Source organism: Bos indicus x Bos taurus, chromosome 6 (genome assembly GCF_003369695.1).
Source record: "Bos indicus x Bos taurus breed Angus x Brahman F1 hybrid chromosome 6, Bos_hybrid_MaternalHap_v2.0, whole genome shotgun sequence".
Classification (NCBI taxonomy): domain Eukaryota; kingdom Metazoa; phylum Chordata; class Mammalia; order Artiodactyla; family Bovidae; genus Bos; species Bos indicus x Bos taurus.
In genome coordinates, this window is record NC_040081.1 from 70,084,031 (window position 1) to 70,111,910 (window position 27,880).

The window sequence follows — 27,880 nt, forward strand, 5'->3', positions numbered from 1 at the left end:
CATCTGAGCCCCAGTGAAGTATATCTACCATTTCCAAAGTCAGACCTGAAATTGAGGTGGAAATGGATTGGGGGACAACAGAGGATGAGATGGTTGGATGGCATCACCAACTCAATGGACATGAGTCTGAGTAAACTCCAGGAGTTGGTGATGGACAGGGAAGCCTGGTGTGCTACAGTCCATGGGGTCGCAAAGAGTCAGACATGACTGAGCGACTGAAATGAACTGAACTGAATAGACTGTCTCAGATGGATGATTTTTGAGCAAGAGCTGTTTAAAGCATGCTTCTTGATCTGTGGAACCTGATGTGCAAGTACTGGTGTGGCCAGTTCCATCACACCAGGCACCATGCTTAGTGATTTCATGTAACATGTCATGTGACCCTCTTAACAAGACAATGAGGTCAGTGCTGCCAGTATCTCAAGTCTGGAGAAAAGCTGTGCACAGCAAGGTTACATAAAGCACCTCAAGTCTCACAACTAGAGTTATGAAGTTGTTTAGTTGCCAAAGTAGGTCAATACAGAATCAATCTAACTCAAGAGCAACACAAGTTTCCATAGTGGAATGGGAGCCACAGGGACAACTCAAGCTTCTCTATCTATATGTTTATTTTTAATCTAGAAGAAACACAGAAAATGTATTATGTGGGTTGTCATTGGCACCCCAAGTCAAATACTTACTTGTCACACACAGCGTGGGAGACACCCTGCACGTGGAAAGCAGATCTCCAAGGCAGAGGGTTAGCCATGGTGTCCCCTTTCTTCCTCGCTCTTCAGTTATAGAGAGCTACTGCTGTTCATACATGACTGGTTACTGTGTTACTCTAGACAGTAGAATCAGCAGTTTCTTCTATTGAGATGGATGAAACTATTTTTGAAACACCCTGAGTTTCACAAGTTGTCCTTTGGAAAAGTTCTGAATAGACTTGTCAAACTTAAAGATGAGTTCCCCATTTTTCTTCTATAAGGATGAAGTGTTTCATATTTCAGACCTTTACTCTGATGACAAATAGTATCTCGCAGATATTTTTGAAAAAATAAACACACTTCATCTGTCCCCTCAAGGTAAAGGTAACATTTTAACAAGTAGGAAAGTCTTTCTAAAGAAACTCATATATGAGAAGAGCATTTTGGAAATGATTAGAATGTCTCGTCTCTTGGTACAAACAGTGTAAATATGCCGCGTGTCAACACTCTTTTAAAAATTGGAAATACAATGTTTAACCTGTTAAAAGGTCTCCCAAAGAATTTCAGTGGTTTTTGATCCACTGGTTAAAAATCCTAACAATATGAGAACAATGCAAGGCTATTTTGTAAGAACAATTGATAGACATCAAGGAATACAAAATTTCTAGCCAAATTCCAACCAAATTTGCATAATTTACAAACAAGACTAAGCAAACAAACAAAAAACACCTGTCATTTATTAATTCCAGCCAGGAGTGCATTTCTTCTTTTAGCCACTGTGTCACTTGGTAAGGAAACTTTTTCAGTTCTCACAGTCTTGCAAACCAAGGTTTGAACTCATCTGTGTTAGCTTAGAACCATGTCAAACTGTTTCATCATAATGGATTAAACAAAGATTTACTAAACTGCTGCTCTTGCTAAAATGTATTGATTCTGTTCGATAAAAGCAAAATATTTTTTCACTGTTAAAAACTAAAATTAAAATCTGTAAGAATATTATTCCTCTCTTTTTTTTTCAAATGTTCCTTTTGTTTTTGTTTTCACTACACAGAATACACTGGCAGGGTAGTCCATATATATAATTTAAAAACAGATATGTGTAATTGGGGGTTTCCCTGCCTCTATTCCCAGGCATAAAGAATATGCCTGCAATACATGAGACCCAGGTTTGATCCCCGTGTCAGGAAGATTCCCTGGAGAAGGGAATGACAACCCACTCCATTATTCTTGCCTGGACAATTCCATGGACAGAGGAGCCTGGTGGGCTACAGTCCATGGGGTCGCAAAGTTTCAGACATGACTGAGTGACTTAACACTTTCACACTTTCATACATAATTGGGAGGTGCTTAAAATTTGTTTTATTAAAGATATACAGCCAGGAAAGAATGTTGGGAGCTGCAATATTCTCTACAGCTTTGAGAAGTGTAGTCAGTGGAAAGGAGGTGAAGGCACTAAAGGATATCAGTCAACACAGAGCCTGACATCTTTACCTGTATTAAGGGTGACTCTATTTTATAGATGGCTTCTAATTGTGTTCAGCTACCTGATTAGATGCCAGAACCTTACATCCTTTACCATCTGAAGCACCAGGGAAGCCCACATCCCTGTCCCGTGCACTACAAGTTGGCCCAGGGCAATCCCATGGATGGACTGGACTGTATCCAGCTCCTTCTCAATGAGCATTGAGCTTGGGAAGAAAAACACAGAAGGGGAGCCCTGTTTTCTGATGGACTCGCACAACGCCTCCCTGACCTGGCTGGGTTGACCCTAACACTGCACCGTGTGGTCCCTGATTACATTCTCCCCCTGCCACCTAGGCTAAAAGGCTGCCCTGCCCTTCCATCAGCACAGCTAATCCAAGTGTCAACAGAGGAATCAGGAATAGTTAATATAATCCCCTCACAGTCTCATAAACCAAGGGAAAGATTATCTAGAGGCTCAAGGATTGCACGAGCTGTTTGAACATGAACAGCTACAGGCACACCTTCTGGAATTGGAATTGTCTGCCCCCTCCCTCTTCTTTCCCCTCGTTCTGGGTGGAATTTGGGCACCTCCTCCTCCTAGGAGTTCATGTGCCACCCCTGAGTCTTGTTTCCAAGCCTGATGACAGCAAGTGCTCATCTCTGCAGGTAACTGGCAAAACTGACCTTCTACCTGGAAGGCTTTCTTCAATCCATCCTCTCTGATGTCATTTTGGATGGCCTTTGCATCTTTGAGTGTCTTTGTGCAGTGAATGGGGGTTCCCAGGTGCTGCAGTGGTAAAGAATCAGGAGACATGGATTTGATCCTTGGGTTGGAAAGATCCCCTGGAGAAGGAAATGGCAACTCACTCCAGTATTCTTGCCTGAAAAATCCCATGGACAGTGGAGCCTGGCGGGCTACAGTCCATGGGGTCACAAAGAGTCAGACATGACTGACTGAGCATGCACACTTGCTGTCAATGACAGAGAGCCTGAGTGTTCAGGGCTCCTCAGAGGCACTGATTAACCTTTCAGTCTGTAAACACCTCCTCTGTTACATCAATTGTTTTCCCAGGATTTGTCCTCACATTACAGGACAAAGCCTATCCCAAGGCCTGGCCTCTCCTGACTTCATCTTCCTCACCAATCTGGTTTTTTTCTTCCCACTTCTTTCTCCAATCTCAGAAGAACCTTAGGCTAAAACAGAATTGTTCTTGAGGATGGTGGCAGGTGACTTAAAAAGCAGGAAGGGCTTTTTCTGTTTCTCTTTTAAAGACAAGTTCTAAGAGAAAAAGCAAACCAAATCTGAGGGAATGCAATCGAGAAGAGTTGTTATGACTGGGAGTGGAGGTGTACGGTCTGTAGTGGGCAGGGGGAAACTTCAAGGATAATAGAAATATTCTTTCACTTGATCTGGGTCATCACAACACAGCCATACCCACGCTAAAACCTCATGGAGCTGTGCACTTGAGATTTGTGTGCCTTAAGGTTTAAAGATTACATCAAATTCTAAAAGGAAAGTAAAATTACAATTAGCTACATTCTTCAGGGTGTGGGTGTTGAGAAGCTGCTAAGAGGTGACCTGAAGTCATGTGGAGCCATCAGCAGCTGAGCAGACATTCTACTCCCTCCCAGACACAATCCCACCCAGGTTTGCTGGTCTATGTGGAAATCACTGGATGGACTGAGCCAAGACCAATTTTAAATAGAACCTAGGATTTTAAAAATCTATCTTGAACGCTGTTGTTAACCAGATCCAATGCCCAGTGATCCGAGGGCATTATCTCATTTAATCCCCACAGTAATCCTGTGGTGGGGGTATTATTCCCATCACATAGAAAAGGAACCTGAGCCCCCAAGGCTGGGGAGGTTGTTCAGGGTCACACAGCACATCATGAAACAAGCCTGAAGCCCTCTCCACAGTCCCACATTCCATTGGAATGTTCTGGTGGACAGTTTTTTTCATTCCAAAATGTGACTGTTTTTCTTGCCAATTGGGCATTTCATTCCTTGCTCTATATTGTGGCAAAAGAAAAGTGACATATTGATTGATCCCAGGGATGGGCTTCCTGAGAAACTTTGCTCTGGAGACTTTGCCCTCCTTCCCCTCACCAGTGAGGAAAAACGGAATTTTTAAAGTCTCTAATTTAGTACCTTAGTTCTCTGAAGTGGTGGGCAAGCCAGCACCTGAGGTATTTCCTCAGCAGCTTCTGATTTCTCAGGAGGGGACATTTTACTTTTTCAAAGGTATATGTGATAGGGGAGAAGGCAAATCTTCTCAGAGAATGTCACACTGGCGTCTTTACATAGTTGCTTTTTAAGACCCCAGTGCTTTTGGTGTTTTGGATCCTTGCATACACATTGGCAATGCCCATCCTGGTCTCCCAGTGAGTAGAGTGAGATGCTTTGAATCGCCAGGGGCCCTATGATATGTTGCGTATGGCACAGCTGTGGCAACTTAGAGCCTGTTCTATATCCTGTTCTGCTTCTTAGTTTAACAAATCCATAGGCAAATTACTTCACCTTTCCCTGCTTTGTAAAGTGAAGATGGTTACTGCATCAAACAATAGCAACAATAACAAGACAATCATCCTTAGCCTTGGGGGATTGGTCCCAGGCACCCCTGCATATGCCCAAATTCTCAGATGCTCAAGTCCCATGTCGGCCCTCCACAGCTGCTATCCCACATCCAAAGAGGATCCACCCAATGTGATTCATGTAGTACTGTGCGTATTTATGGAAAAAATCTACCTATAAGTGGACCAGCACAGCTCAAACCCGTGTTGTTCAAGAGTCAACAGTACTCTTAACTGGGCCTGTTCTATATGCCGGGCACTTTTCACACCTGGACTCATTCACAACATTCTTACAACAACCATTTGAACTCAGAACCACTGTCTTCCCCTGTTCAGAGATTAATAAACCGAGACACCGGTCCATATCAAGTTACAGAGTCAGGATTTAATTCAGTCTACCTGATCCAGAGCCTAATGTCTTAACTGCGATACTTCTATTCCCACCTCACAATGTCACTGGGAGACATTTTTAATATTCGTGACAGCACTTTGTAAACAATTAGGCAAAATACAAATATTTATATCATTATTATTATTCTAACTATAGGCAAGGAGAGTTAGAAATGGGACACTGTCCATGCCTTTGAGAAATGTATAGTCTTGAAGATTCTAAATCACACACACGTACACACCAAAATATAAACCAAAAAAGCCCAACTGTGTCAAGCACACAATCAACAAAAACTGTATCGGGAAATAGTACATGTGCCCAGGGAATGCTGGACTTTCTAGACCATCTGGAGCCCAAGGGCACTCATGTGCATATACCTCCCAGGAGTATTCTGATGTCTGACAAGGTGGGTGAAGCCCTCCTGGTGGGGAATGGCCTATTACATTTCAGGGGGACCTGGGGTTGGAGGCAGATCATGTAAGCCCGGTGTAGTGCTTACCAAGAGGCAACAGAGAGGTGAGAGAGGTGCTTGCTTGCCAGGGGCCTATGAGACCTCATTATCTAACACTCTGATTATATTTGCAGCACTGTAATGAACCACCGTGGGTGTCTGACAAGAGACGTGATGGGATTCCAAACACATCAGAGGACGGCCGGCACATCACAAAGATGGGTGAAAACAGCCTAAGGTGAGGAGTGTGTTGCTAATAATTCAGGGACAAGATGGATGCACTTCCAGAGAGGAAGAATCTGCGATGGACTAGGGAACTATTAAAGAGGAAGAATTCCCCCAAGGGAGCCCAGCCCTTTGAGGATTGGACAGCACAGTGCTCCTGCTGCCTGCTGTAGTAGGCATGCCATGCATATTTGTGCCTAAGCAGATGTTCTGAAGGACAGAATGGGTACAGGATGCAAACGAAGAAGGAGTGGACGTTTAGATTCATGGTCACTAACTACTACTGAGGGACCAGGACACTGGAGGTACCACTGACGATTATGTGACATTGAAGAGTTGACATTCAGGAAAGAAATGATCCTGGCTAAATTTGGAAGTGGCAGGTACAAATGGAGAAACAAGATGTGAGGTTCAGAAAATAGGAGAAGCCAGGAATAGATGCCTTTTGTGGACAGGTGGGTATCGTTTACGATTCTGATTTTCCAGGCAACACCAGTCTGGCTAATTTATATAGAAATTAATTTACTGAAATGAGAGCTCTAATTCACAGAGTCCCTGGGGAGTTGGAGCACCAGGCAGAGAACATCTGTTGTCATCCCTCAGATCCCTAACCCTGTAGGTATGGGTGTTGGGCAGCCCTTTTTGCATCCCTGGAACAATTGTCACCTGCTTTACCCCATGAAGAATCCTTCACACTCTCTGACTTTTGTGTCAGAGAACCCCTGATGCTGCGTCTAATGGACAGAACCTAGGTCATTACCACATTCAGGCAGCGAGAGAGCCAAGAGAGCATCAGAACCTCTATCGCAGGGTGGGGCCTTGCTGCTGGCAGGATGACTGCTGTGGGGAAGGAGGTTCAGACACTTCAGGCCACAACACACACATTTATTTCAGAGAAGAGAGGTGAGAGAGATCAATTCAGAGCCTGCAGTGCTGGGGGTTCACCCATCAGACCTGGCTTCATCCACGGAGCGAGTAAATGGATGCCACTGTGGTATATCCAACCCTCGATGTGTGCAGACTGTCTCCCTTCAGCCCCAATTTAATGCCTGTAATTAAGAGTCATCCGTTTACAACAAGAAACTGTTTCAGTTTCAAATGTAAATATCCCCAGAGAGAAGCACACTTCACTTTGCTGTCACTATAGACTTTTCATGCATTCATTTTCAGGGCTGGGGGTTAAAACCCAGCCCAGAAGGTCAGCAGCACCCTGGGCCAAATATAAATCCCTTGTAAAGATCTGTAACCAGTCTTTGCTTGCTTGGGGACCCCTGCCCCTCCGCCACCAAGTTTCTTTTCACTCATGTCTCCTAAGTCGTCAGATCAGGTTGTCATAAGACATCCAGTGTGGTCAGTGTTTTGATAAGAGAGAAATGGCAGAGTGGAGGGAGAGGAGACCCATTCGTGTGTGTGTTGTTCCTCCTATGTGTGGTGCTGTGAGGATGGGATTCGAATTCCTATTTCACTGATGCTGAAATGAACCTGGGGGATATGACTTGCCCAAGGCCACATAGCTGGGATGGTGCAGAGATAGGGTTCAAAAGTCAGCTCTTGTTGGTCTCTGACAGCTGGCAGCTCCCCTTGCACTATGATATCTCTCCATGGAAGGAGAAAGGACCTGAGTGCCAAAGAGTATGGAAAATGTATACCTTGGTCCAGCAGGTTAGAGGAATCGAATACATTCTGGGAATATCCCAAGACTGCCCTGGCATGACTGTGCTGAGTTTCTCTGGGGAAAGGTATGCAAGAATATCAGAGAGAAGCCACAGAAAACCAACTCTTACTTTACAACTTCACTGGCACTGAGATGCTATTTTTCAGGTGTCTTCTGGTTGCAAATAACAGAAACCCAACTCAACTTGCCTAGTAAAAATGGAAATCGTTGGGTACTGGGCATGGAAGACATTCCAGGAGTTCTCTCAGTCTCTATCCATTCCTCAGCTCAGTTCTCCTCTGTGTCCACTTCAGTACCAAGCAGGCTGTCCCTGTATAGTGGCAGAGGTGGCCAGTTACAGATCTAGACTTATATCTCTCCAGCTAATCACTCCTTGCCCCACCAGCTGAAATGGCAGGTCTCAAGGGGCTGCAGGTCTCAAGAGGCTGCGTGTCCCAATTGTGTGGGGCCTTGAGTTTACAGCTGCCTCTCCAGTCAAGGATTCATCAACCTCATCTCCATCACAGAGCTTGAGAATAGCTCCTCAAAGGAACACCGAAGGGCTGGCCTCACAGGAAGGGATGCTAGAGAGGCCAAGCCCCTGATATCCACTAGAATGTAAGCTTCATCGAGACAGGGAGTTGATTTTTGCCTTGTTTTCAATTCGTGCTCTTTACTGCTGTATCCCCAGGGCTTCAAACAGGGCTGAGCACATGCTCTGTGTGTGTTAGGTCACTTCAATCGTGTCCAGCTCTTTGCGGGCCCACAGATTGTAGCCTGCTAGGCTCCTCTGTCCATGGGATTTTCCAGGCAAGAATACTGGAGTGGGCTGCTGTGCCCCCGTCCAGTGGATCTTCCTGACCCAGGGATTGAACCCACGTCTCTTACATCTCCTGCATTGGCAGCCAAGTTCTTTACCACTAGCACCTCCTGGGAAGCCCAAGCACATGCTAGGCACACTCAAAAAACACTTGTTGAATAAGCGAGGAAATAAGTGAATAAATGTCCACATAGACCATGATGCCTGGGATGCCAGGAAATGGTGGGGTGGGTTTATGGATGAATAGAGAGACCAAAATCTCTTGTCCTTTAGATGAGTCATGCGCCACTGAATGGATGTGTCACTGCAACGCTGGTGTTTAGGGCATGTCAATCACTGGGTTGAATCGAGCCCTGGACCACCAGGCTCTGACAAGAGCAGCTTTCCAGTATGGTTGCCCCCAGTCCTCCTGGTATGAAGGATGATGTGTCTCTTTTTCTTACAGGGCTGTGTCTCCAAGAGAGATGTGCCTTATGCATTGCTGCCATTTCTCCCCATATCCCCTCCAAGAGGGGGAAGGCCAGAGTGGTGATACCTGCTCCCCTTGGAACTCATGGCACTGGGCTGGTGGGAGACTGGGGGTGGCATTCCAGAAAAACTACTCAGTTCCTGTTAATCCGGTTTTATATTCTCTCTCAGCATGCTGACCTAATGCCCCATAGTGTGTTTTGGGAGCATATGCACCCCAAATCCCCCAAATTACACCCCCCTACTCTCAGTAGTACCTTTTGTTTTCCCTGGGACATGAGAACAATAGAACTTTTTTGCATTAATGAGAATGTGCTCAGTCCACTTGTCTCAGCCAAACTTGAATTTGTCCAAAAAAGGCTGCAAAGACATTGGATCTGGAAACAGTTTAAGAAACAGAAACAAAACATCCCTCAGAATAGTTACTGCAATAAACTGCCTGGTTAATATGCACTCCGTGTATTTTGTCATTGTGGAAACTGAGCTTAATTTGTTGCAACGCAATGCAGCTATTAGCATGTACTTCCCCTCCTCCTCCTAGTCCCCCACTTTCTAGTTAATTCAGTATAGAAATAAATCTTCAAAACAGACTTGGAGGGCACAGCGGGGGCTCTGCTAAGTCCTTTGGGTTTTGCTTCCACCTTGCCCCTTTGCTGTTTTCTGGGCAATTAGAACTGATGAAAGAAGATAAAGTGTTACCAATGTGACTGATAGAGGATCAGTATACATCCTGTATAGATCCTGGATGTGTGGAATATTTAGCTCCTGAAAGGGGTTTCTTGGACCCCTGTGGGGATCTAAAAAATCTCTGTTACCCCAGCAACTGTCCTGAATAAGACAGAAGGGTAGGTAAGAGACCCACACACAGAAAGCTGTCAACTCTTTAACTCTTAGAGCCTTCCAGAGGAGCAGACAGGCTTCTGAACTGTCAGCTCCTAAACTGGAAACAAAGGCTCTTGAGTTGAACAGTTTCCCTCAGGCAACTCATCTGAGTCGGTGACAGAAGCCGAGGTTCACTGGCTACAAAACCATGACAGTGTTCACGGTGTTAACCTCCATATCCCTCCCTTAGTATTGAGGTTTTGATCCTTGGCATTTTTTTCCCTGATCCAGGCAGTCACGCCTACTGTTGCTTTTGTCTGCTGTTATTACTACTCTCCTTTTGACCTTCACATGCCTTCAGCCAGCCCATATTTCACTGACTCTAAGATGTCATCCATTATAAGATGAACCACTACTTTAGGTAATGTTAAAAAAGAAGAAATTCTGCCAATTAACTATGACATGACACTGATCATGATTTCAGAGATGTTAAAATGTGGGGAGAGAAAGTATCGCACCATCTGTAAAATGTAGTATGTTAATTGTCTGCTCTGATTCAGAACAGACAAGAAAATGGTTTGGGGAAGAAGTTCTTCCTCCCCTTCAATGTTGGGGGTCCTACTGTGCATTGCCCATCATGGATTCTGCTCCCCCGGCTATAGAACAAGAGCATGAGACCTAAATGGGGGCGAGCAGAGGACTTCACTGAGATTTAAAGGAAGACAGTGCTTCCTTTCTGGTAACAAAAAAGACAAGGGCCCTGACGTTTGGGCAGCCATCGTGCCAGTCTGGGAGAAACATGACTTGAGAAAATAAGTCACTCATCTGAGCAGCTGAGATGGAGATGAAAGAGTCTCAACAGGGACTCTTGAATGCATTTGTCTCTGAGATCCAATGCAGTGGCACCAATAAATTGCCCCTTTGCTCAATCCGGAGCGGGTTTTTGTACCTTGCTACAGGAAACCTCTTTTTCAAAGACACCTATAGGGAGCTAAACCAGCAGCATTCCTCTCTTCTCTAGGCTTACTCACCTTGAACCCACTGTGATGTGAATTCAGTGGACAGAAATGACAATGTCCCCTGCTTGTGCTTCGGGAGTCAAGCTACTGTCTCCCACTGCCAAGGGCTATGAACACTCGGGTCCTGCTAGTGTTCCACCTGCTTCTCTACCAAAGAACCAGAGGGTTTCCTGGTTTTGGTTTGTAACATGGATTTTCAATTTTTAAAGAACGAGAAAACCAAAATATCTCTGGTGGTGGGGGGTGGGGAGGGAGAGGTGAAGGCAAAGAGCAGCATTTCCTAAGAAAAAGCAAAGAGTAACAATCTGATTTGTTTCCTAAACCCCCTTCTGTTAATAGTGCATTCCTGACTCTTTTTCAGAACTTGGCTGCTGAGAGGTATAGATGGAGACTGAAAATTAAGAATTAACTTCTTGGGAATTGTAGAAATTAAAATGTGGACAGACAAAACCCAGTAGAACTTAAAGTTGTGCTAAGTGATGCTTCCAGGTTTCTGAGTTTGCTAATGAATACTTTTCAAAAACTTTTCTATATACACCTGCACAAGTCAACAGAGAACTATACTAATCCACTTACTCTGTTTTAACTCTTCAAATGTCCCAGAACCTCTGATTTTCTATTACAGAGAAAAGTAAGTGGAAAATTGCTTTTGAGGTTTCTTTTGTGCAATCATCATCTTGGGTAGTCCCCACCTTGCTGTGTCCTCGCATGCACCCTATAAATTGATTCCAAGCTTTTCCCTTAGTCAAAAACTCAATTCCCTTGGAAACCAGAAAGAAAATAAACAGTGATAAAAGCCCACTTTAATAGTATTAAGATCAAAACCTTCACTACACTAATATGTTTGTCTTTTGATGCCTTTTCAGTCAGAAATGTTCATTATGAATTGGTGTTAATCTCACATTTCTGCAATATTTTCCATCCAGATGGATCTCAAAATTGTAGTTCTCTAATCCTTAATGATGTAAAAAAGAAAAAAAACACTTCCTACTCCTGCACCCAGGAATTTCATTACCTTTTTCCCCCCTTTTTAATAGTAGCACTTCTTTATAGTTTTCTGGTTTGTTTACTTTTTGCATGAAAAATATTGAATGGAGGTAATATTATTACCTTATGGGCCTTTAATCAGAGCCTTTCCCTCAAAGAATACCTTTTGTTGGAAAATACTGAATGAGAGAAAAGTATAGCCTTCCACAAGGTGATCATTTAAGTATCTTGCTTACATTGAGTCTGTTGGGAAGAGAAGCACTGCCTGTTTTCTTTCCAGAGAGGGGGAAAAAGAAAAGAATTTTGAAATATAATCATTACATATCACAATATCACCAACTTTTGAAGATAGCTAAACAAGAACTGTCATATCTGATTCATTAGTGAAAATAACCTGTCCACTAGAATATAAGCAAGAATGCTCAGTGAGATTTCTGCGATATCCCCCTTTTCTCTCCCTGTCTCTTTACATCTGGAGTCATTGAAGCCCTCCACAGGCCACCTCAATCTAGCCCAGTTTCAGACCTAATTTACCCTCATTCCCTACTCGTTCCAGTTTATGCCTATGAGGTTGGGATGGAACTTATTCCAATGGACCTGTGAGTAGCTGAGAGTCCCAGGTCAACCTTTTGGATGTGGGTTAGAAGCTTGGCCTGCCTCCATTGTCCTCCAAGTCCCTGTTAGGATATTGTCCTCTATCCACTTGACTCTGATTCTCACCAGTCTCCCAGGGTAACCTCTTGAACATCTGCTTTTCTTGGCTTCATACCATCTTTTACCCTTCCTCTGATGTCAGACATTCATTTAAAATTTGGTAAGCTATCCCCTGCTGTGTTCATAGTTCATGTGGTCTGGGTAGGTGCGACATCTTAGCCCCAGCCCTGGCAGTTAACACACAGCTCAGACCTAGTCAGTTGGTGTGTTTAATGCTTCAGCCCTGGTGACTGGTTCAGAGATGAGCATGTGACACAAGTTGGTCCAATGAGAATCAGTGCTGGAATTGAATTAACATTGTTGGATAGGAAAAGAATTCCTACTACACCATTTCTCAGCCATGACTCTTTTGAGATATTAGTCCAGAGAACGCTTTATTGTGGTATGTGTGCTCAGTTGTGTCTGACTCTTGGGGACCCCATAGACTGTAGCCCACCAGGCTTCTCTGTCTATGGAATTCTTCAGGCGAGAACACTGGAGTGGATTGCCATTTCCTATTCCATGGGATCTTCCTGACCCAGGGATTAAAAACCCACATCTACTGTGTCTGCAGTGAAGTTGCTTCTGACTCATGGGAACCCCATGTACTGTAGCCTGCCAGGCTCCTACATCCATGGGAATCTCCAGGCCAGAACACTGGAGTGGGTTGCCATTCCCTTCTCCAGGGGATCTTCCCAACTCAGGGATCAAACTCGAGTCTCCAGCATCCCAGGCAGACTCTTTACCGTCTGAACCAAGGAATCAGTGAACTAAAGTGGACTGGAATGGGTGAATTTAACTCAGATGACCATTATATCTCTTACTCTGGGCAGGAATCCCTTAGAAGAAATGGAGTAGCCATCATGGTCAACAAAAGTGTCCAAAATGCAGTACTTGGATGCAATCTCAAAAATGACAGAATGATCTCTGTTCATTTCCAAAGCAAACCATTCAATATCACAGTAATCCAAGCCTATGCCCCAACCAGTAACACTGAAGAAGCTGAAGTTGAATGGTTCTATGAAGACCTACAAGACCTTTTAGAACTAACACCCCAAAAAAGATGTCCTTTTCATTATAGGGGACTGGAATGCAAAAGTAGGAAGTCAAGAAACACCTGGAGTAAAGGGCAAATTTGGCCTTGGAGTACGGAATGAAGCAGGGCAAAGGCTAATAGAGTTTTGCCAAGAGAACGCACTGCTCATAGCAAACACCCTCTTCCAACAACACAAGAGAAGACTCTACACATGAACATCACTAGATGTTCAACACCGAAATCAGATTGATTATAATTTTTGCAGCCAAAGATGGAGAAGCTCTATACAGTGAGCAAAAACAAGACCAGGAGCTGACTGTGGCTCAGATCATGAACTCCTTATTGCCAAATTCAGACTTAAATTGAAGAACGTAGGGAAAACCACTAGACCATTCAGGTATGACCTAAATCAAATCCCTTATGATTATACAGTGGAAGTGAGAAATAGATTTAAGGGACTAGATCTGATAGACAGAGTACCTGATGAACTATGGACAGAGGTTCGTGACATTGTACAGGAGACAGGGATCAAAACCATCCCCATGGAAAAGAAATGCAAAAAAGCAAAATGGCTGTCTGAGGAGGCCTTATAAATAGCTGTGAAAAGAAGAGAAGGGAAAAGCAAAGGAGAAAAGGAAAGATATAAGCATCTGAATGCAGAGTTCCAAAGAATAGCAAGAAGAGATAAGAAAGCCTTCCTCAGCAATCAATGCAAAGAAACAGAGGAAAACAACAGAATGGGAAAGACTAGAGATCTCTTCAAGAAAATTAGAGATACCAAGGGAACATTTCATGCAAAGATGGGCTCGATAAAGGACAGAAATGGTATGGACCTAACAGAAGCAGAAGATATTAAGAAGAGATGGCAAGAATACACGGAAGAACTGTACAAAAAAGAGCTTCAAGACCCAGATAATCATAATGGTGTGATCACTCACCCAGAGCCAGACATCCTGGAATGTGAAGTCAAGTGGGCCTTAGAAAGTATCACTACGAACAAAGCTAGTGGAAGTGATGGAATTCCAGTTGAGCTCTTTCAAATCCTGAAAGATGATGCTGTGAAAGTGCTGCACTCAATATGCCAGCAAATTTGGAAAACTCAGCAGTGGCCACAGGACTGGAAAAGGTCAGTTTTCATTCCAATCCCAAAGAAAGGCAATGCCAAAGAGTGCTCAAACTGCCACACAATTGCACTCATCTCACACCCTAGTAAAGTAATGCTCAAGATTCTCCAAGCCAGGCTTCAGCAATACGTGAACCATGAACTTCCACGTGTTCAAGCTGGTTTTAGAAAAGGCAGAGAAACCAGAGATCAAATTTCCAACATCCGCTGGATCATCAAAAAAGCAAGAGAGTTCCAGAAACACATCTATTTCTGCTTTATTGACTATGCCAAAGCCTTTGACTGTGTGGATCACAATAAACTGTGGAAAATTCTGAAAGAAATGGGAATACCAGACGACCTGCCTCTTGAGAAACCTATATGCAGGTCAGGACGCAACAGTTAGAACTGGACATAGAACAACAGGCTGGTTCCAAATAGGAAAAGGAGTACATCAAGGCTGTATATTGTCACCCTGCTTATTTAACTTATATGCAGAGTACATCATGAGAAACTCTGGGCTGGAAGAAGCACAAGCTGGAATCAAGATTGCCGGGAGAAATATCAATAACCTCAGATATGCAGATGACACCCTTATGGCAGAAAGTGAAGAGGAACAAAAAAGCCTCTTGATGAAAATGAAAGAAGACAGTGGAAAAAGTTGGCTTAAAGCTCAACATTCAGAAAACTAAGATCATGGCATCTGGTCCCATCACTTCATGGGAAATAGATGGGGAAACAGTGGAAACAGTGTCAGACTTTATTTTTGTGGGCTCCAAAATCACTGCAGATGGTGACTGCAGCCATGAAATTAAAAGAAGCTTACTCCTTAGAAGGAAGGTTATGACCAACCTTGATAGCATATTGAAAAGCAGAGATATTACCTTGACAACAAAGGTCTGTCTAATCAAGCCTATGGTTTTTCCTGTGGTCATGTATGGATGTGAGAGTTGGACTGTGAAGAAAGCTGAGTGCCGAAGAATTGATGCTTTTGAACTGTGGTGTTGGAGAAGACTCCTGAAAGTCCCTTGGACTGCAAGGAGGTCCAACCAGTCCATCCTAAAGGAGATCAATCCTGGGTGTTCATTGGAAGGAGTAATGCTGAAGCTGAAACTCCAATACTTTGGCCCATGCGAACAGTTGACTCATTGGAAAACACCCTGATGCTGGGAGAGATTGGGGGCAGGAGGAGAAGGGGACGACAGAGGATGAGATGGCTGGATGGCATCACCAACTCGATGGACATGAGTTTGAGTGAACTCTGGGAGTTGATGATGGACAGGGAGGCCTGGCGTGCTGCGGTTCATGGGGTCACAAAGAGTCAGACATAACTGAGAGACTGAACTGAACTGAACTGAACTGTGTCTGCTGCATTGGCAAGTGGATTCTTTTCCACTGTGCGACTTGGGAAGCCTGAGGGGCTGTTCTATTCATTGTCAGATGTTTAACAGCATCCCTGGCCTGAACTCACTAGTTGCTAATAGCAACTCCCCCATCTCCAGTTGTGATAACCCAGAATGTCCTTTGATACTGCCATATGTCTCTGGGTAGAGAGGGGAGCAAAACTGTCCACAGTTGAGAACCACTGCACTAGGCTGAAACTGCGAGATGTGTGCCTGGAAGACCTGGGGAACTTTATGTGAAGAAAATTAGACTGATGGTGATGCTAATATATAGGAAAGTAAAACCAGGAGGATACACAGATCGAAACCAAATGATATTATTTATATCTAAGCTTTTTGTGCTTTTCTACATTAAGCCATTCTTGCTCATTTTTGGAACCGAGAACAGATGAAAATGTCTGCTCTCACCATTTCTATTCATCATCGTACTATGTAGGTCCTAGCCAAGGCCATCATGAAAGAACTACAAGTAAAAGACATAGAGATTGGAAAGAAGAAAAAAAAGCTATTCTCATTTGCGTACAATATAATCTTCTATATAGAAAATTCTAAGAAATCTATTTTTAAAAACCTTGTTAGAACTATAAGTTGATAGTAAGGCTGCTTGATAAAAATCAATACAGATTTCAATTGTATTTCTTTGACACTAGCAATGAATTGCAATTTAAATACATTTCAGTTTAATACACTGCAATTTAAAACCAGTACTATTTAAAGTAGCATCAAAAATATGAATTCGTAAGGATGAAGTTAACAAAACACATGCAAGATCTGTAACCTGAAAATTAAAGGGGAAATATGCCACAGTAATAGAAGATTAAAATTCATTAAAATGTCAAATTTTTCCAAGTTAGTCTATAGAGTCAATGCATCCTAATCAAAAGTCCAACAGGCTTTTAAAATAGAAATTCACAAGCCAAATTCTAAAATTTATATGAAAACGCAAATGACTCATAGTAGCCAAAACAATTTTACAAAAAAAGAACCAAGTTCTTATACTAGATTACTTACACTACCTGATTCATACATATTTGAAGCTACAGTCATAAAGACTGTGTTGTATTAACATGTGAGCTTAGTGCACAGTCATGTCCAACTCTTTGAACATAAATATAGATAAACAAATGGAAGGTATAGTGTGTAGAAAAGTACCCAAACCTATATGGCTAATTGATTATTATTTTACAGAGGTGTCCAGAAAATTCAAGGGGGAATGGCAATCTTTTCAACAAATGATGCAAGAACAATTGGTTATCCATATGTCCCTCTCCAAAATTATGGAATCTCATTCATCATCTAACCTTGTATACAAAAATTAAATCAAAATGTTATATAGGTCTATATGTAAAACATAACGCTTTAAAATTCTGCAAGAAAAACATAGGAGAAAGGCTTGGTTATCTGGGATTAGGCAAATAACTTTTAAAGTGAAAGTGAAGTTGCTCAGTCATGTCCAACTCTTTGCAACCCCATGGACTGTAGCCCATGAGGCTCCTCCATCCATGAGAATTTCCAAGCAAGAATACTGGAGTGGGTTGCCATTTCCTTCTCTAGGGATCTTCCCGATCCAGGAATCAAACCCGAGTTCCCCCGTCTAAGCCACTAGGGGAGCCCAGCAATTTTTAAAGTAGGGCTCAAAGAGCAGGAAACATAAAAGAAAAAAATACTAAATTTTATTCATTAAAGATGTTATTCTTTAAAAGACACCATTAGTAAAATGAATATATTTGCAAATAAGATTTTGAGAGAATATATTGCAGAAACATATACACTGAAAGACTTGTATTCAGAATATATAAAAAATTATTTCAACTCAACAAACAGAACATAAACTACCAAATAAAATATTGGCAACAGATTTGAACAGATATTTCATCCAAAAAAAAAAAAAAGATGGCAAACAAATACACGAAAAGATTCCCCAAACCATTAACCATTAAGGAAATACAACTTAAAACCAAATGATGTATCATCATATGGGCTTCCCTTATAGCTCAGTTGGTAAAGAATCCACTTGCAATGAAGGAGACCATGGTTTGATTCATGGGTTGGGAAGATCCCTTGGAGAAGGGAAAGGCTACCTACTCCAGTATTCTGGCCTGGAGAATTCCATGGACTATACAGTCCATGGGGTCACAAAGAGTCGGACATGACTGAGTGACTTTCACTTTCAGTTTTCACTTCATCATCATATACCTACCAGAATGACTAAATTTAAGAGAGTGACAATATCAACTGAGTTGAATAGAGTATAGAGCAATCTCACTTATTGTTGCTGGGAATACAAAATGATATAGCCATATTGAAGAAAGATTGGCAACTTCCTAAAAACTAAGTGATTACCATAAGACCTAGCAGTTCTGTTTTTAATAATACATATTTGCCCAAGAGACATAAAAATATATATTCATGCAAAGCCTTTCAGCTTTATTAATAAGATCCCCAAACCAAAAATAGTTCAAGTTCCCATCAACACATGAATGAATAAACAAATTATGGCATAGCCATGCAATGGGATAGTATTTAGCAATGAAAAGGAATGAACTCATGATTCATCATCTAGTACTGCATCATGTAGGGTCTGAAAAGCACTAAAGACTATATGCTCTATGATTCTATTTATATAATATTGTAAGATAAGCAAAATTCTGGTAATGTAAAGTAGATCAGTGGTTGCCAGGAGTTAGGGGGCTGGAAAGAAGATTGACTTTAAAGGGCTGTAAGGCAATATCTGGTGTATTGAAAATGTCCTGTATTTATTTTGGTGGTAGTTACATGACTGCTACCTTTATCAAAACTCATTAAATTGTACATCTAAAATAGATGCATTTTATCATATATAACTTTATCTCAATAAGCTACCTAAATCCAAGGTATCTACATCCATAAAACATGAAAGTAAAAAAGATGCTATAAGCCAGAGGTCAGCAAACTTTTTCTGACAAAGACTGGACAATAAATATTTTATCTCTAGCATATACACAGTCTCTGTCACAACTATTCAACTCTGAAGCTCCAAAACAGGTATAGACAGTAGGTAAATGAATGCTAAGGCTATGTTTCAATAAAATTTTATTGAAGACACTGAAATTTACATTTCATACAATTTCCACATGTCCTGAAATATTACTCTTCCCTGGATTCCCAACCATTTAAAATTGTAAAGTCCCATTTCCCCACTTCCCCCAACCATTTAAAACTGTAAAAACCGAGACTTCCCTGGTGGTCTAGTGGCTAAGACTCCACACTCCCAGTGTAGGGGACTTGATTTCGATCTCTAGTCAGGGAATTCGATCCTCATCCTGCAACTAAAGACCTTGCATACTGCAGTGAAGATCAGAGACCCTGCATGCTGCAACTAAGGCCTGGCACAGCCAAATAAATAAATGCAAAAATTAAATAAATATTAAAGAAAAAATGTAAAAACCATTCTTAGCTAGCAGGCCACACAAAAACAGATGGTGAACCAGATTTGACCCACAAGCTGTAGTTTGCCAACTCCTTCTATAAACATGTTAGTAAAAATATAACAGTTATCACGACTATATCAAAGAGATAATGATTCAGGTGAAATTTCTAATATTCCATTCATGTTTACATGTTAGAGATCTGTTTAGATGAGAAATAACAGGGTCTATTTTTTATGTGTTCTTTAATAGTAGATATTGTTTGCTATATTAATATTACTTTTGGAATGAAAGTGAAAGTCCTGTTCAATTAGTCACATCAGACTCTTTCCACGGACTGCAGCCTTCCAGGCTTCTCTGTCCATGGAATTCTCCAGGCAAGAATACTGAAATGGATAGGCATTCCCTTCTCCAGGGATTTTCCTGACCCAGGGATAGAACCCAGATCCCCCACACTGCAGGCAGATTCTTTATCTTCAGAGCCACCAAGGAAGATCAAAATGTAGGACATACATATAAATTCATTTTCTCTTGTAAAAAAAAATTTTTACTACCTTTAAATGTTTTTTAAAAGCTTTAATTAATACTCTGTCCAAATCCCACACTTCCACTCCCATTTTCCCTCTTTGCCTCCAATTCCTAAAGTGACAATAGGGTTTTTGAATTTGTTTTATGCTCTGGAATGTTCTTCCCCCGTATGACATCGTTTCCTGTAGGTATCTGCGGAAAAGCCCTCTTATTACTAAAACCTTCAATAGCAAACTGCTCTCTTGGTCCTGTTATTCTCCTTGCCTTTTGCTCTGTAGCATTTACTGCCATTTGTCATATTATAGCCGTACTTGTTTTAATGTTTACTTATTTTTTTGTCTTTTTTTAACTAAAATAAGTTCCAGGAAAGTGGAAGTGAAGTTAAAGTGTTAGTTGCTCAGTCATATCTGACTCTGCAACGCTATGGACTCCCCAGGCTGCTCTGTCCATGGAATTCTCCAGGCAAGAATACTGGAGTGGGTTATCATTCCTTTCTCCAGGGAATCTTCCAAACCCAGGGATCAAACCCAGATTTCCTGCATTGCAAGCAGGTCCTTTACTGTCTGAATGGTTGGACATGACTGAGTGATTAACACTTTTACTTTCAAGCTCCATGAAGACAGACTTTGCATCTGTCCATGCTGTGTAATCGCAGTGCTTAAACCGTGTCTGTAAAATAGGATTTGCTGAATGAATAATCTGGGAAGACATTAAAGAGGATGTTTTTCCTGGAAACATCATCCAACAACTGTCATAAAGAGAGCAAAGCTATTCTGAGGACCACTGGCCTGGGACACCCAAGCATAGTGGGATAAAACACGGATTCACACCAGCCAGGTGGCCCTGCCAGTTAGGCAGGTGAGCAAATCTCACTAAAGGAACTGGGTGCTACAGATCCCTGAGAACCCCCTAATGGAAAGATCTTTTTTGGGGGAAATACATCTTGCAAGATTCTGAGCAATTTTCATAGTGGAAACTTTCAGTAACCATGTCTTCTACTGAGAACGTAACGGACATTTCTTTTTTCTTTAGGTTAACTAAACTCCTTTCTAATATTTTCTTGTTGAAATGCTCGCAAATAAAAAGGGCAGAATATTTAGTAGGAGGGTATTTTCCAGGTTTCAGAGAGGAGGTCTGAGTGAAGAAGAGAGTGCTTGATCCCAGAAGGCAATCAACCTCCTGAGTCACTGATGCCTACAGCACAAGGGTTATAATACAACATATTCCTTCACAAAGCCCATTTCCCTGTCTCAGAGTTACAGTGTCAAACTGTAGAAATCTATGCTTTTGAAGTTCTTGACATATAATGTTGACATTTTCGGACTTTCTGTTCTATGATGAAAGATTAGAATGATGGTGGTGAACAAGGATGACCTATAGAAAGACATTTTCTGAAGTGGTAAGAACTTTTTTTAATGGATGGAGAATTTTTCTTTTAAATTAGGAGTTGACCATGAAAAAAAAAAGAAAACAGATCAAAGAAACGTACAAGTGGGTTTTAGTTTTGTTTTTTAAAAAATCTCATAGGAATTCATAAATACAGAGTTTGAGCAAATTCGTGTTTAAAACATATTCCTTTCTTGCACACAATTGAAAATATTTTCATAGGAAAAATAGGGTCCATATTTTCTTATTACTTAAGAATTGTGTCCAAATGAATTTAGTGTTGACACATAAAAATGAAATCTGTTGCTGATACATAAAAATTAGAGCTTGACTAAGTGAATTCAGAGATTGTTGTCTAAATATTTGCTGGGATAAATTGGGAATTTGGGATTAACAAATATATAGTACTATATATAAAACAGAAAAACAAGCATAGAGCATAGAGAACTATAGTCAACACCTTGTGATAACCTATGATGGAAAAGAATCTGAAAAGAATATATATGTGTATATATATCTGAATGGCTTTGCTGTACACCTGAAACCAAGACAACATTGTAAATCAACTGTACTTCAATAAAAAAATAAAGATCAAAATGAAAAAAAAAACTTGTTCTGACTCTTGGCCTTAAAGAACATTAATGAGTTCTTTCTCTCTCCCTCTCTGCTAAGTATGATATTTACATGAACCTGAGACACGCTTTTTTGCATTTTAACATTTCTGAAATCAGAACATCTTATAATGCATGGTGTCTCCCAATTATACTTGCCAGCAATTTTTCTTTCTTTGCAGTACATAAAATAATATTGAATCACACACTTGAAATCATCCTAGATTCCATGAAATTAGATATACACAAAAGTTGCTTTTTATTTTTATTCTATTCCCAATCAGGGGCGATTTCTCCCTCTGAACCCCAGCCCCGCACCCCTTGGTTCCTTATGATGTTTACAGCAAAGCTCAACACATACAAAAAAAGACTTAATATTCTTGACTCATTGTCTTCATGACAATGGTTCTTTTGTAATTATTAAGGCTCAGGACTTCTAAATGGATAAATTTTATCTTATATTTTCAGAACATATACTTTCATAACTCACAGGAACAAAGTTATTATTAGCAAGCACCTATTTAGCTTGAGTTGCTGTGAATGTCTCAGCCTTGATAAAATTTCTTCCCTTTCTTGGTTTTCTTTCTTTCTGTAGTCAGGTTTCTTACCTACTGATCGCTTAGATGATTAGTCTGAATTTAATCCAGGATTTGGTTTAGGAAATAATATAATATTTATGTCTTTTTACACATGTCTGGCAACTACTTCTCCTGCAAGGAACGTCAGCACCGATTAAATGTTAAGGGTGATGGGCTGGGAGCACCTTGCTTCAGGCTCAGGCCCCCAAAGCACAGGTCAGACCACATGGGAATGATGTGGGGTCTGGAGCCAGCAACCTGAGTTTGAATCCTGCCTGTGCCATTTGGTAATTAATATGCAAAATTGGAATAAGAATTACTATCCCACAAGGTTATTTTAAACATTGGGTGTGTGGAAAGTCTTTGATCATAGGAAGGACTTGAGCAATGGTGATTAAAAACATTGTTCTCCATCTTGTATGAGAGAAGACGAACCCAGGAGAAATTTGAGGAGTTGCTCCATTTTTCAGTCTCCTCCTATATTTTCATTTGTTCCTTTTAGATCTCAGGGTTTTGATACTTACGCTTTTTCCCTGTCCCTGTCTAGAATCATACAAGTTTAAAACTGCTCTCAGCTGGATATGGTTTATCACCGTTTACATTTATCTGTTATCACCTATTTACTTTTCAACATGAATTTAAAGTGAGACAGACAGGCCTGTGTTGGAATTCTGGCTCTACTACCCTCCATCAGGGTTCTCCAGAAAAACATAACCAATAGGATATGTACATATATATGTGTGGGTATGTGTATATATGTGCATATGTGTGTATACACCTCCCCACACACATATATACATAGAATTGGTTCATGTGACTATGGAGACTGAGAAGTCCCCAGATCAGCAGGGCGAGTCAGAACCTTCAGACCAAGGAGAGCCAATGGTGTAGCTCCAGTGTGAAGGCCAGCAGGCTCAAGACTCAGGAAGCGTGAAGTTTCAGTTCAAATTTGAAGGTAGGAAAAAAGCCTGTGTCACAGTTCAAAGGCAGTCAAGCTGGGAGAATTCTCTTTTACTCATGGAAAGGTTGGCCCTTTTGCTCTATTCAAGACTTCAACTGATTGGATGAGGCCCACCCACAACAGGGAGGGCAATCTTGCTTTACTCAATCTACTGATTTAAACATTAATCTCAAAATGCCATCCCAGAATAATGTTTGATCAAATATCTGGTCAAACACTGAAGTTGATGTGTAATTAACCATTGCAGTCTGTCTCGGTCTTACTATCCTTTTTGTAAAAAAGAGATAATAATCCTATTATATCATGGCTGTTGGGACCAATTGGGATCATATATTCAGGTTTCCTGGTATTCAATAAGGCCAATTTTTCCTTCTCACTTTCCTTCCACAGTCAGTATTTCAGGCATGTGTGAACAGGTCAAGAGCTTGTTTTGATCTTTTATGTCCTTTCCTTTGCCCCTATAACCCTGTTATACTCACGATCCATCCCAGCTCAACTCTCTCTCTCAAACAAAATGTCAACAAATCATCTCCACAATTTACAGTCCTTCTCCTGTAAACTCCCGTAAACTACCTAGCAAGAAGAACAGACCCAATTTTCCGTTTAGGGAAGAGTCCTGTCCCATAACCTGATGTATCTCAGTCCATAGTGAACAGTTTCCTTCCTGTCTTTGGGGTTCCTTTGTGATGCAAAGGAAATCTATCAGTCAAAGCAGCCAAACTTTCTCCAGCCTAGAACAATGTGTCAGTAGAGCCGATGCTCTAGTCACCTTCAGCTCTCGCAATGCAGATTTCTTGGGGAGTAAGCACTGGGCATTTCACTCACTCGGTGCTATGTGAGTGCAATCATACATCACTTCAAATCACCCTGTGTTTTCCTCCTCAATATTCCACTTGGGCCTCTGTTTACATGATTACCACATCATCCTTCCAAATTGCACCTTAAATTCCATTCTGTTTCTTTCCACTGTTACAATTTCCAGATTATAGTGATTTCTTTCCAGCGTGCTTAATCTTGAGTAAATCAATATAGCTGTATTATTTTCCATCAATTTGATCTTAAGTGAATTGAATCTTGTTCTCATTTGAGAGGGGGATGTTATTGTGTAATGCCACTCGGAGAACAGTGACTAAAGCATGCTGGTCTGCATTATCCTCAACCCAACAATATCTTCTCACTTCTCATTGACCTTTGCTGCAATCACTTTAGATCTAAATTCTAGTGTTCATTTCACTTTGAGGGCCACTCACTTCATCAAAATCAAAAGAAAAGAAGAAACAGGCAACTAAATACTTGTCTTTTCTTAGTAATGTTAAAATAACCACAATCCACAGAAGAAAATATCTTCCTTCTTGTTTCAATAAAGTATAATTACAGATCTTGAATTTAAATCCAAGTCATCCTGTCTCAAATAATATGTTCAGTCCAACTGCACATATTTCTTCCTTTTGGGTCCTTTTGGAAAAATGTGATATATACAGCCAAGGTTCACAGCTGGTATCAGAAAATCAGCTTGTATTGAGAAAGTCTAAACTTTCAGAAGACCACTGGTCTACCACTTCTCATACTCCTGATACTTAAAATAATAAACATAAAGGCTGAAGGTAATTTTGATTGAAAAATCAAAACAAAAATATTTTCTTGGAAATGAGTCACCTTTTGACTGAACTAAATAGCTCTGCACCCCCAGCCAGTGTTTTTTGCCTTTGGCCACATGGTAAGGTACTTGGTCCCAGGTTTCTGGCCTTGTAACTAGAATCAGGTGGAGGCAGAGAGGAAGGCATAGGTCAGGGGCAGTGAGACACACTATCTACGTCTTTCTCTCCTGGCTACTCTCTGAACAGGCGGTTCCTGTCAATAAGTCTTTGCTTTGCTCTCTGAAGATTTGAATCTCCATTTGTAATCACTATTCATCTACTTCATTCAAAGAAAACAGGCCATATCGTACTTGCAATGATTCTTTGCCATTTCCAGTTTTAAGAGCAAAGTTCAAGTGTTATGACTCTGCTTAGCAACTATTGAATAAAGAAATTGGAGCCCAGGAGGAAAGCCGCATCCACAGCAAATGACAACACCATACATACTCTGCTCGATGATAACCTGGAGTGTAGCCTCCCCTTCCTATTGGCATCCACCCTGAGGATAGACACCCTATGAAGATTCTTCCTACTTAGCATCTACTGAACAATCTTTTCATCTTATACACCCCGAATCACCTCAGGCACCTGCTGTGCTGGGTCAAATACCCCACCCCTAGATTCCCTAATTCATAGTTGGCCATTTTGTCCCAAAACACTAACCCTAAGCCTTTGCTCCTGGAGATGTTTACCAGCCTGATTATTGCTTCTTTACTTTAACCGACAATTCAAAACTCACCTCCAATCCCAGTTTGTCTGTGTTTTGCTTAGCAAAATTCATGACAGCTTGTGAGACCCTATCCCCAATCTAATAGGGAAGAAACCTATGTATCAAAAAGATACATTAGGAGATAGGGATTCTGGTCTGTATGGTTCATGCAAATGGTTAATTCGTGCTCATTCATTCATTCATTCGTTTATTCATTTATCTATCAAATGTGTTTTGAGAGCCTACTGTGTGCTAGATATTGTTCCACCTATGAGAATACAGCTGTGAATCAAGTAGTCATGTACCATGCTCTTATGAAGATTATAGTCACACATTGGGGGGCGGGATGTTGGAGACGTCATCAAAAACAAATGCACAAAGAAACAAGGACATTTCATATTTTATCATGATTACCACTATGAATAAAACCTAACAGACCAATGTGGTTTAAAAAAAAGGGGGAATAGGAATCACTTTTTTTTCAATTTTTCTTTTTTTTAAATATAAACATTAGTAAAGAAAAAATTTTTTGTTCCTATTTGTGTGTGTGTGTGTGTTTATGTAGTGATAACACTTAAGATCTACACTCTTAGCAAAATTTAAGTATACGTTAGAGTATTATTAACTATAATCATTATGGTGTACATTAGATCCCCAGAACTTATTCATCTTTTAACTGGAAGTTTGTACTCTTTGACCAGTATCTCCCCAGTTTTACAAACCCCAGCCCTGACAACTATTGTTCTACTCTGGTTCTGAGTACAACACTTTAAAATCCCACATATAAGTGAGATTGGGCAGTATTTGTCTTTCTGTGCCTGGTTTGTTTCACTTAGCAAAGTTTTCCATGTTGTTGCAAAAGCCAGGACTTCCTTCTCTTTTGTGGCTGAACATATGTATATACCACATTTTTATCCATTCACCCATTGACGGACACTTAGGTTGTTTCCATATCTTGGCTATTATGAGTATTAGTACAATGAACATGGAAATACATATATCTCTTCTGTATGCTGTTTTCATTTCTTTGAAAATATATGCCCAGAAGTGGAATTGCTGAGTAATATGGTAGATCTATTTTTGATTTTTTGAGGAAACTCCATACTACTTTCCATAATGGCTGTACCAATTTACATTCCTATTAACAGTGTACAAAAATTCTGTTTTGTCCTTATTCATTGTAAAGCATTTATCTTTTGCTTTTTTTTTTTTTTTTGATAATAGCTATCCTAACAGGTATGAAGCGATATCTCATTGTGGTTTTGATTTGCATTTCCTTGATGATTAGTGACATAGAGCACCTTTTCATATATGCCTACTGGCCATTTGTATGTCTTCTTTGGAAAAACGTGTATTTAGATTCTTTGCCTATTTTGTAATCAGGTTGCTTTTATAGCTGTTGAGTTGTATGAGTTCCTGATATACTTTGTATATTAACTGCTTATCTAATACACGATTTAAAAATATTTTCTCCCATTTGAAAGGCTGTATTTTCACTCTGTAGATTGCTTCCATTGCTGTACAGGAGCTTTTAAGTTTGATGTAGTCCCACTTGTAGATTCTTGCTTTTGTGGCTTCTGCTTTTAATATTATACACAATTCTTGCTAAGACCAGTGTCAAGGAGCTTTTTGCTTATGTTTTCTTCCAAGTGTTTTATTATTTCAGGTCTTATATTCAAGTCTTTAATCAATTTTTAGTTAAATTTTGTGAGTGATGCAAGATAAGGGTCTAATATCACTCTTTCATATATGGATGTTGAGTTTTCCTAACATTTGTTGAAGAGACTATTATTTCCCCATTGCATATTCTTGGTCCCTTTGTTGAAGATTACTTGACCATATATGTGTGAATTTATTCTGGGCTCTTTATTCTACTCACTTGGTTTATGTGTCTGTTTTTATTTCAGTACCATGCTCTTCGCTTTCTATAGCTTTGCAATTTAGCTTAAAACCAGGAACTGTGCCTCTTGCTTTGTTCTTCTTTCTCAAGATTACTTGCGGATTACTTGTCTTTTGTGGGTCCCAAAGAATTTTAGAATTATTTTTTTTCTATTTCTGTGAAAATTGTCATTGGAATTTTTATAGGTATTGCCTTGAATCTGTATATTGTTTTGGGTATAGACATTTTAACAATATTAATTCTTCCAGTAATGAATATAGGATCTCTTTACATTTATTTTTGTCTTCAATTTTTTTCATCAGTGTCTTTTTAAAATCCATTTAGCCACTCTTTGTCTTTTGATTAGAGAACTTGATCTATTTATATTCA